Source organism: Cyprinus carpio, chromosome A21, assembly GCF_018340385.1.
Source record: "Cyprinus carpio isolate SPL01 chromosome A21, ASM1834038v1, whole genome shotgun sequence".
Taxonomy (NCBI): Eukaryota; Metazoa; Chordata; class Actinopteri; order Cypriniformes; family Cyprinidae; genus Cyprinus; species Cyprinus carpio.
The window spans coordinates 750,952-761,217 of record NC_056592.1 but is presented as its reverse complement, the minus strand read 5'-3'; the positions used below and the strand labels follow the sequence as shown (position 1 = coordinate 761,217).

General features: G+C 37.2%; 1 long non-coding RNA gene across 1 annotated transcript; it reads left to right on the top strand.

Moving 5' to 3' along the window:
- The first annotated feature begins 7,621 nt into the window (after positions 1 to 7,621).
- Positions 7,622 to 9,488, top strand: LOC122149256. The gene is made up of 3 exons (XR_006162877.1): positions 7,622 to 7,754; positions 7,987 to 8,175; positions 8,331 to 9,488. It is a non-coding gene; the product is annotated as an uncharacterized LOC122149256 (long non-coding RNA).
- The last annotated feature ends 778 nt before the right edge of the window (positions 9,489 to 10,266 follow it).

Genomic DNA, 10,266 nt, shown 5'->3' with positions numbered 1-10,266 from the left:
GCAGTCTTAAATCGCTGGGGTATATTTGTAGCAATAGCCAAAAATACATAGATTTTTATTTTATCTCAAAAATCATTAGGATATTAAGTATTTTGTAAATTTCCTACCATGAATATATCAAAACTTAATTTTTGATTAGTGATATGCATTGCTAAGAACTTCATTTGGACAACTTTAAAGATGATTTTCTCAATATTTAGACTTTTTACACCATAAGATTCCAGATTTTCAAATAGTTGTTTCTCTGCATAATATTGTTCTATCCTAACAAACCATACATCAATGGAAAGATTATTTACTCAGCTTTCAGATGATGTACAAATCTCAGTTTTGAAAAACTGACACTTATGAATGGTTTTGTGGTCCAGGGTCACATATTTCTAGTTAAGTGACATTTCGTCTTCACATCTATAGTTGCAAAATCAATGTAATCAGTCATGTCAGGGCGAAAATAGTTGAAATGCACTGCCAATTTTTCCATGAATCTTTTTCTCTTCCTCATAGCTTGTGGTTGGGTTTCATTGGTGCTTGCATGAGTGGGTGGCATATGACAGCACAGGTCTCACTAAACCCTTTTCATTATCGCTCTCTGTCTCTCTCGGTGCATTTCTTCTCTCTGAGCTCTTGTTCTGTTCTCTTCAGTCATCAGGGAGATATTACAGGATTTTCAGTAACACACAGAGCTGATGTGGATGTTTCTGCTCCTCATCGATTCACTTTTTACACTCAAGGTGAGTAAAACACTTTCATCTCAATGCGTTTTGTAAAGCTGAGTTTGAAAATGCTACGTTTATCTGATTAATTTATTTGAGTTTGGGCAGAAATGTTGGCGAATATAAAATCATTGCACTTGACTTCTAGAGGAGATTGTGGAGGGACGGTGATATGTGACAGATCACATGTGAGAAGAGATAAAGGCATTAAATGAGAGATGGGCAGCAGAGAGAAAGACTCAAAGTCTAAAGAATCACTGAAGATTATTCGCAGAGACAGCATGGAGCAAAAACCAAACAGTGAGTATTTTGTCTGTGTTACGTTTGCCTTATTATTACAGAAAAGGAAGGCCGAGGCTAGCTGTCACGGTATTTATTTCAGTATATATAATAAATAGCATGAAAGCCTTCAAGAGTTGGTTAATACATAGCAGTGATAAAACAAGGACAAGGTGGGGTTTGTGGAGGTGGATGGAGGCGTGAGATAAGCAGCTGTTGGTTTGTATTATGAGTAAGAATAAACTCCTCCCAAAATTATTTTCCGGTTCAGTTAACGCATGTTGACATTTGTATGGGGCAGGTTGTCACAATGAAACCTGACATTAAACAGGATGTTATTACATTTTAATTTAGGCTTTTTAACAAAAAGTAACACACAGAAAATTCAAATCATTGTGTCGTTGTTCTAATAAACAGTACTTAAAAACTACTAAAATGTAACTTCTAGCTTTTAAAATTTGTGACAACTTGCCCCTATTAAACTTCATTATATAGCTGATTCGTATCTTAATGTACGTCAGTTTGTTTTATTGTGTTTATTTAAGTTTTAAAGTATTTGTGTCATTTACTGAAAAACGTTACTGAAATATATGGAGGGATTATTGGGTCAGATTTTAGTTTATAATCTGACCCAATAATCCCTCCATATAAATTCAGACCAACTAACAACTTGCCCCGGTCTCTCCTATATTCCATAACCTATCAATTACTAATTCAAAATTCAAACTTATAATTTTTATTCCATTGATTCCAGATTTTCAGAATATAGACAGACTTGTAGAGTTTCATTCAGAATCAGAAACGGTCAGAGATGAGGTGAGATTCACAGATCGTCTACAGAGAAGGAGATACAAGTGATGTGTGGAACTGAAATAAGAATTAAATGTGTTTTTGGCTTTTTTTAGCATCGGAAACAACCTAGCAACCACATAGCAACACCTAAGTAACCACTCAGAACACACTAGCAATTGCATAACAACACCCTAGAAATAGCCCAGAATACCTTAGAAACCACCTAGCATCCACCCAGAACACCCTAGCAACACCCTAGCAACCACATAGCAACACCCCAGCGTTAAAACCTTCAGAAGAACTTCCCCCAAATCCTAGCAACCATTCAGAACACACCGTAGCAACCACATACCAGCACCGGAGTAACCAACTATAATACCTGCAGGGCACCAGCCACAATACCCTAGCAACCACACAGCAACTTCCCTGAACACTGAATAGCAACACCATAGAAACGGCCCAAAATACCTTAGCAACCACCTAGAAACCATCCAGAATACCCCGGTAACTGCAGAGCAACACCCCAATAACCACTTATAATACCTAAGCACCTGCATGGCACTAGCCACACCACCCTAGCAACCACACAGCAACACCTAAGCAACCACCCAGAACACTGCATAGCAACACCCTAGAAAGGGTCAAAAATACCTTAGCAACCACCTAGAACCCATCCAGAATACCCCAGCAACCACAAAGTAGCACCCTAGCATTAAAACCTTAAGACTAACTTCACCCAAAACATAGCAACCGCCTAACAACCATTCAAAATACCCTAGCAACCACATAACAACACCCTAGTAACCGCCTATAATACCTTAGCAACTGCATGGCACCTGCCACAAGACCCTAGCAACCACATAGCAACACTTAAGAAACCAACCAGAACACACTAGCAACTGCATAGCGACACCCTAGAAACAGTTTAAAGTACCTTAGCAACAACCAAATAAACTATTAAAAAAAAACCTGATCCAAACTCTCTGGCTAGGCTTTCTCAGTCAACATAAAGTTTGTTTTGACAAATCTAGTTGTATTGTATTATAATCACTCCATTACATCTCTCCACATCAACTAAGCACTTCTTCATCACAATGCATTTCATCTTCATCTTCATCTTCATCTGTCATTCATCAGTCAGTAATGGATCAGTATGTCTCCCTCTGCTGGACACTTGCGTGTAGCACAAGAGGAGGATTAAAGGGACAGTTAACCAAAAAAAAAAAAAAAAGGAAAATTCTGTCATCATTTACTCACCCTCAAGTTGCTCCAAACCTGATATTTTGAAGAACGCTGGTAAGAGAACAGTTTCTGTGGTACCCACTGACCTCCATAATATGGAAAAAAAAAAATACTATGGCAGTCAAAGGCTACCAGCAAATGTTTGGTTGCCAACATTCTTCAGAATACCTGCTTTCGTGTTCAACAGAAGACAGAAACTCATACAGGTTTGGAATAACGTGAGGGTGAGTAAATAACGAGAGAATTGTTATTTTCGGAGAACTGTCCCTGTAAGTCTTGTGTGTCGGTTCTGAGGGAATGACATCATACAGTACATGCGTGTAACACTGTAGATGGTGTTAAACTCTCTGGATTATCTGTGGTGTTCTGAAGCTTTTCTGTCATGGTGTTTGATCTGAAAGTGGAGCTCAGAACACACTCCACCAGCATTTCGCACCTTGTTTGATTTTCTCCTGATGTTACTTGTTTCAGAGCCTAGAGAAACTAAAGATATTTCTGACTGTTCACTGTAACAGCGCAACAGTTGAATGCTGCTTTACTCCTTTTTTGTTTATTTTTAGATTTGTTTATAACTTGTACATAGTTATTATAAAATAAAAACCTCTGTGAGGTGCATTACATCTAATGGTGTGTGGATTTAATCACATTTGAACAATGAATAAAAACAGTGCTGCAGGTACAAAATATTTCTGTATTTAGTTTTTTTTTTTTTTTTAAATATGATGTGTTTTTGAAATAAGGTCTTTGGTGGATGCTGATAAAAAGTGAAGAACAGGGTATAAACAACAAAAAAAAAAAACATTTTGTTAAAATGACTTTGCAAAAGATGAACCTGGACTAGACATTAAGACGGAGAAAAAATATGCTCACCTAGGTTCACCTAAAAAAAGTTTAGAAATCTTTAATGCAAGACAAGATTTTGATATTCAGTTGAATTATTTAAATCATGTTATAGCGGTTGCAAAAAGAGCGACACTTAACTCTATTAAAACAAATTCCAGCTTTTGCTTAAACTCAGACGATGAGGTGATTTAGTGAAACTCCTCCCGGAAACAACCTAGCAACCACCCAGAACACCCTAGCAACCACATAGCAACACCTAAGTAACCACTCAGAACACACTAGAAAAACCCTAGAAACAGCCCAGAATAACCTAGCAACGGCAACAACCTTGTTCTCCATGGTGGGATTGAACAAAACCAAAACTAGGAACAGTTTGCTCTGGACGGAACACTATCATCCATCATGACGGTGAACATTTAAGTGGGAGCTTAACTGATAATGCTAGTGTTAATTTTAAGACGTTATAAATTAAGTATCAGTGCTTTATGTTTATTGTAATACCTCAATTGAACACAAACACCTTCAACCCACATCATACACAATATGACAAAAATTAGAGACAGAATGAAGAGTCAGAGATCTGATCTGAAGCTGAATGAAGATCATCATGTGTCACGTGGAGCATGAAGATCTCTGGTGTCTGAATCTGGTTTTAGTGAGGAGAAAAGAGCTGATGACAAATTTGTAACAATAATAATATTCTCAGACTTTTACAATTGGCTTCAGGTCAAACTTTCATTGAGTTGAATAGATTATTATACTTTAATAAGGATAACTGAATCTGTGTATAAAGTACAGAACGTGTGCTCCCCCAAACAAGCCTTGAGCTTTTTACAGCAGATGTGAGGATGATGTTTCTTAGATCAAAGTGTAAGGCAGATGTGAGCAATAAACAGACAGTACAGAACGGGTTTAACTACATTAGTCAGTCTCTTTCTCCATGAACACTTAACCTCAAGCTGCTGCACTTTGAGTTGCCCTTTCCAATCTGTGAGTGTTTTAACGTGACTTTTAGGTCATGCACAGGCTACATCTAAAAGTGTAATATTTCTATTTTCCTTCTTTCTCTTCTGCAGTCTCTCATGCTGCAGATGAACCAGTAGAGAGTCATTATTAACAAAGTGACTAAAATCATTTGGGCCACCTCTATAAAACAAGCGAGAGTTCTGTCAAGTGTCTTGTAAATATACAGGTTTTACACACAATGCAATCTACCGATACACTCGATCTGCTTGGATGTGAATGGTGTCATCTAGAGCAGAATAACAAACTTGCCCAGCAACAATTTTGAAGGTCAAAGCAGGACACATTGTTCACATAGCATTTTATTACATAGAAACCCAAACAAAACTAACAACACTCAATCAAAAAAGTATTAATTCATTAACCTCCAATTTATTAAAAATAAAAGATAAAAAATGCAGGCTTTAACCTGAACATTTAGACAACGTTAAAACCGGTTCAGCTTCCAACATTATCAGTGATAGAAGGAAAGATTCTCGAAGCTTCATAGCAGGCAGAGACATGCTAAAACTTTATTAACTGCATGTGTGTGTGTGTGTGTGTGTGTGTGTGTGTGTGTGTGTGTGTGTGTGAAGGAGATGATAATATGGCTTTTGAAGGAGATGTGTGTGTGTGTGTCTGTGTGTGTGTGTGTGTGTGTGTGTGTGTGTGTGTGTGTGTGTGTGTCGGTGTGTGTGTGTTTAAATGAGTGAGTGTGTGTCTGTCTGTGTGTGTGAGTGTGTTTATGTGTGTGTCTGTGTGTGTGTCTGTGTGTGTGTGTCAGTGTGTGTGTGGTGTGTGCGTGTGTGTGTGTGTTTGAGTGTGTGTGTGTGTGTGTGTCTGTGTGTGTGAATGTGTGTGTTTGTGTGTGTCTGTGTGTCTGTGTTTGTGTGTGTGTGTGTGCGTGAGTGTGTGTATATATTTAGTCTTTTTCTTAATTTGTGGTGTTTGTGTGTGTGTGTGTGTGAGAGAGTGAAAGAGAGAGAGTGAGCAAGTGTGTGTGTGTGTGCGTGAGTGTGTGTCTGTGTGTGTGTGTGTGTCTGTGTGAGTGAGTGTGTATGTGTGTGTGTGTGTGTGTGTGTGTGTGTGTGTGTGTGTGTGTGTGATGCTGTGTGTGTGTGTGTCTGAGAGTGTGTGTGTGTGTGTGTGTCTGTGTGTGTGTGTGTGTGTGTGTGTGTGTCTCTGTGTGTGTGTGTGTGTGTGTGTCTCTCTCTGTGTGTGTGTGTGTGTGTGTGGATGTGTGTGTGAGTGTGTGTGTGTGTGTGTGTGTGTGTGTGTCTGTGTGTGAGTGTGTGTGCGTGTGTGAGTGTGAGTGTGTGTGTGCATGTGTGTGCGAGTGCGTGTGAGTGTGTGTGTGTGTGTGTGTGTGTGTGTGTGTGTGTGTGTCTGTGTGTGTGAGAGTGTTTGTGTGTGTGTGTTTGTGAGTGTGTGAGTGTGTGTGTGTGTGTGTGTGTGAGAGTGTGTGTGTGTGTGTGTCTGTGTGAGCGTGTGTGTGTGTGTGTAAGTGTGTGTGTGTGTGTGTGTGTCTCTCTGTGTGTGTGTGTGTGTGTGTGTGGATGTAGTGGGAGAGAGAAAAATAAAGTATGTTTGAGCCAGAGTTCCTAGATTATAATCAGGTTCACCATAATTCTAAACACCACAGAAAATGATTTTCTTACGTAGCATTTTTATCTCGTTTTCTAGTATAAATATCTCAGCTTTCTTAAATCAAGATGCATTCACTTGAGAAGCAAAATGATTTAAGATATTATGTCTTGTTTTCTGAAAGAGGAAAAAAACTTAGTTTTTGCTTAAAAGAAAATAAATATTTGCCAATGGGGCAAGAAAAATACTCTTATTTTGCCTTTGAGTAAATATTAAAGTACACATTAAAAATTACATGTAACTTTGCATTTTTCTAATATATATACACAAATAGTTTTAATTGTTTTTCTAATTAGTTTTTTTTAGTATATTTAAAGATAGTACAATTAATTGTTAATATATTTGCAATGTACTATTAATAAAGGAAATATATTTGAAATACAATCAATTATAATTTATTTTTTCACCAGGGTGAAACAAGCCAAAATACTACGAGGCATAAACAATTCATTCATATTATACACAAAGTTGTTTGATGTTTTTAAAACACAAATAAGGTGAACTTCAATCTAATCGATCATGTGATTAGTCTCTACATGGGCTTAAAGTGTACTAAGTATACACAAAGTTGTTTGTGAAGTTGTTTCACTTCAACACATAACTGCAGTAAATACACTTTAAATTCTGCTGTACTTCAATTTAATTACAACTAGAATATACTTAGTACAAAATATACGTTGTTTGAAAATAGCTAAATTTAAGTTCAATAATCATGAACACATTTGAAGCACACCAATCATTAGTCTGACTGCAAGTACACTAAAGTAAGCCAAAAATTTAAAATGCTTCTCGAAGATTAGTGCAAAGCATTATTAAACCTGGAATGCAAACCCTAAACTGACTTAATTCTCCTCAATGCATGTTTGAGCAATAGACAATTCTAATCAGTTTATAATCTGTAATCGATATTCTGAATACTGGTATTTCTTATATTAATGTATTGTCATGATTATAAACACACTGGTCTGTATTTAGCTCAAATAGTTTGAATGCACTTTATTCTTCTAGATTAAAAATGGTAATGAATCTGAGGTCATACACACTGAAAGACTCGTTTACTTCCTGGTTGCATCATCGGTTGTTTAACTGGTTTGGTCTGTTGAGACTGTATTTAGCTTCAGTATAAAAGCAGAGCACATCCATGAACGCAGACGGAAGCCCCTGCAGCTGCTGGCTATAAAAACAAGGATTCTCCCTTTGGATCTTTAATACTCCGTGACATCTCTCTCCGTCTTACAGGTGAGAAACATGTTTCTAACACTCCATTTCATTCATCACAAACAGATAATTTATTATAACGGCATTAATCTCTTTATTCCTTTATTTGGCAGTTTATTAGCAATGTTTTAATTTCTGCCACTTTTAAAAGATTCAGTGCTTGTATTATAACAGTGTTAGTCTCTGTATTCCTCGTTTCATATTGCATAACACAGCTGGCTTTTTTAATTAAATGCATTTTGTGCGATTGCAGATACGAATGGAGTGTAAAAAGAAAATAAAGCAAACAAAAAGCTACAGGAGCATCAGAGACCACAGATGAGCAAACAACGAGGAAAGAGAGAAATGGAGGACAGAAATAAGACCCAAACCTGTGAATCACAAGAGAAAAGCAGACAGATATCTGCTAGATGTGAGAGTATGGAGAAACTAAAGCCGTACTGTGAGTGTTTGTTAATCATTCATCATATTTCAGGGCTGTTTTTTCCTAAAACTCCTGTCAGTGACACATTCAGACGAAACATTTACAGACAGTTATTGATCAAGAACATACTGCATGTTAATGAGGATAATCTGAAATATGTTTGTGATTTCTAGTGTAATGTGATCCAGACGGACCTGTGAAGATGATTCTGATGTTACAAGATTCTCACATTGAACCCTTCATCACTGAAGTCCATCATCATCTTCATCATCATCATCATCAGAATACTGATCTGGAAGCTTTTACACTCGTCTGAGCACAAACACACTACAAGAGCTTCTTTCCCAGAGAATCTGCTGATGCTGCACTTTACTCTCAATCCTGTGCATCATACAGATTGTTTTTGTTTAACAAAATTTGTTTCAATTTACACTGTCTCATATTTCATTTACTATGCATGTTTTTGTATTCCCGAGCTTTAATTGCTCATTCTGATTGGAATACAAAAAGATGCCTAGTAAATGAAAATGCATGAAATATTAAGCAGTGGTTTTTATGATATGATATTTGTATGATTTATATGACACAGTATGATATTGTGATTTATTTCATAGATTGTGTCCACCTGATTTCTATCAGAACGGCCGTTTGTGAACTGAACAGATCTGGCTTCCGCTCTCATGCACTTCCAGTTATTTTTAGCTGTTCAAAACAGCTGTTTAATATTACAAAACCTGGGTTTTACCATGATATTTTAATGAATTGTCATTATTAATACGCTGGTCTGCAGTGCAAATTGTTATACAGTTTACGACACTCAATTCTTCAAGTATTTTCATATTGCAGCAGATGAATCTGAAGTTGCACACGTTCAGAAAATCAATTTTGCTAAAAAAGATGGATATTTATTTCGTATCCTTCAATACCGTTTGTTGCATATGTATTTATTAACGCTTCACCCTATTCTTAATTAACAGTAATGATTCAGTATTCTGTTAGTGCAACTGACTCCAAGCTATTTGTATACTATAGTGTCCTCCGTTCTCAAACTGCTCTTCACATGTAGGTTTATATCGATGCTGGAGTCAGTAACAGCATCTCACAGCTGGACATGACCCTCGACAGATCAGAGTCCTCTCTCTCTCTCTCTCTCACACACACACACACACACACACACACAGACACACACACACACAGACACACACGCTGATCTCTGTACTGTCTCAAGTTACTATCACTGTGCTGTCTGTGAACACTAAGTGTCTTATCAAGGACTGATCCACAGGTGCATGTGCAATAAATGTTTATTGTTCATTAAACAAGCTTGAAAATGTTGTTTAAACCCTTTCTGATGTAGATCTGTATTCACTGGAAATCAGAGTTCTAAACTCAATCATCATAAATGTCTTCAACTCTCGGTGAAGCTGCTTTGAAACAATACGAATTGTGATAGAAATGATAAATGTGGGGGGGAAAAAACTCCAGATTTATGTGACGGAACTCAAACATTTCTCAAATGAACACAAACTGTCAGATACAGTGTCTGGATTGACCTTTGACCCCTGTAACAGCTCTACAGGCCATCATCAGAATCACAGCAGAGTTAAAGATCTATATCAATATACATGAATATATATGAATATATATCAATATATATGGAAGTATTTTCCAGCAAAGAGTTCAGCAATGAAAACACACACAGATCTCCCTTCAGCAGCTGATATGATGATCTCTACTGGATTCATTTCATAAAGTCACAAGAGTTTGTGAGAAATCACTGAACACAGACAGAATGTTTGAGACATGATTGAAGTCGATCTGCTGACTGATCTGTTCTGCAGCTTTCAATGCTTTGAGCAGAGGTTAAAAAGGTTAAAAGTAGCTCATAACTCAACAATTTAGGAGAAAATCTTGTCGTGCCTAACAACATCCCTCAGCTGTTATAAATTCACTGTAAACCACGGCTTCTTGGGGCTTATTGCTTTAACAAGCGATGTTGAGATTTGAAAATAAAAGCTCTTCTGATCTGTTTTCTGTCAGTGGAAATCACTTGAACTGAATGATCGAGAGTCACGAGTTTGATTCAATCGGAGCGGTTCAAGTGTAAAT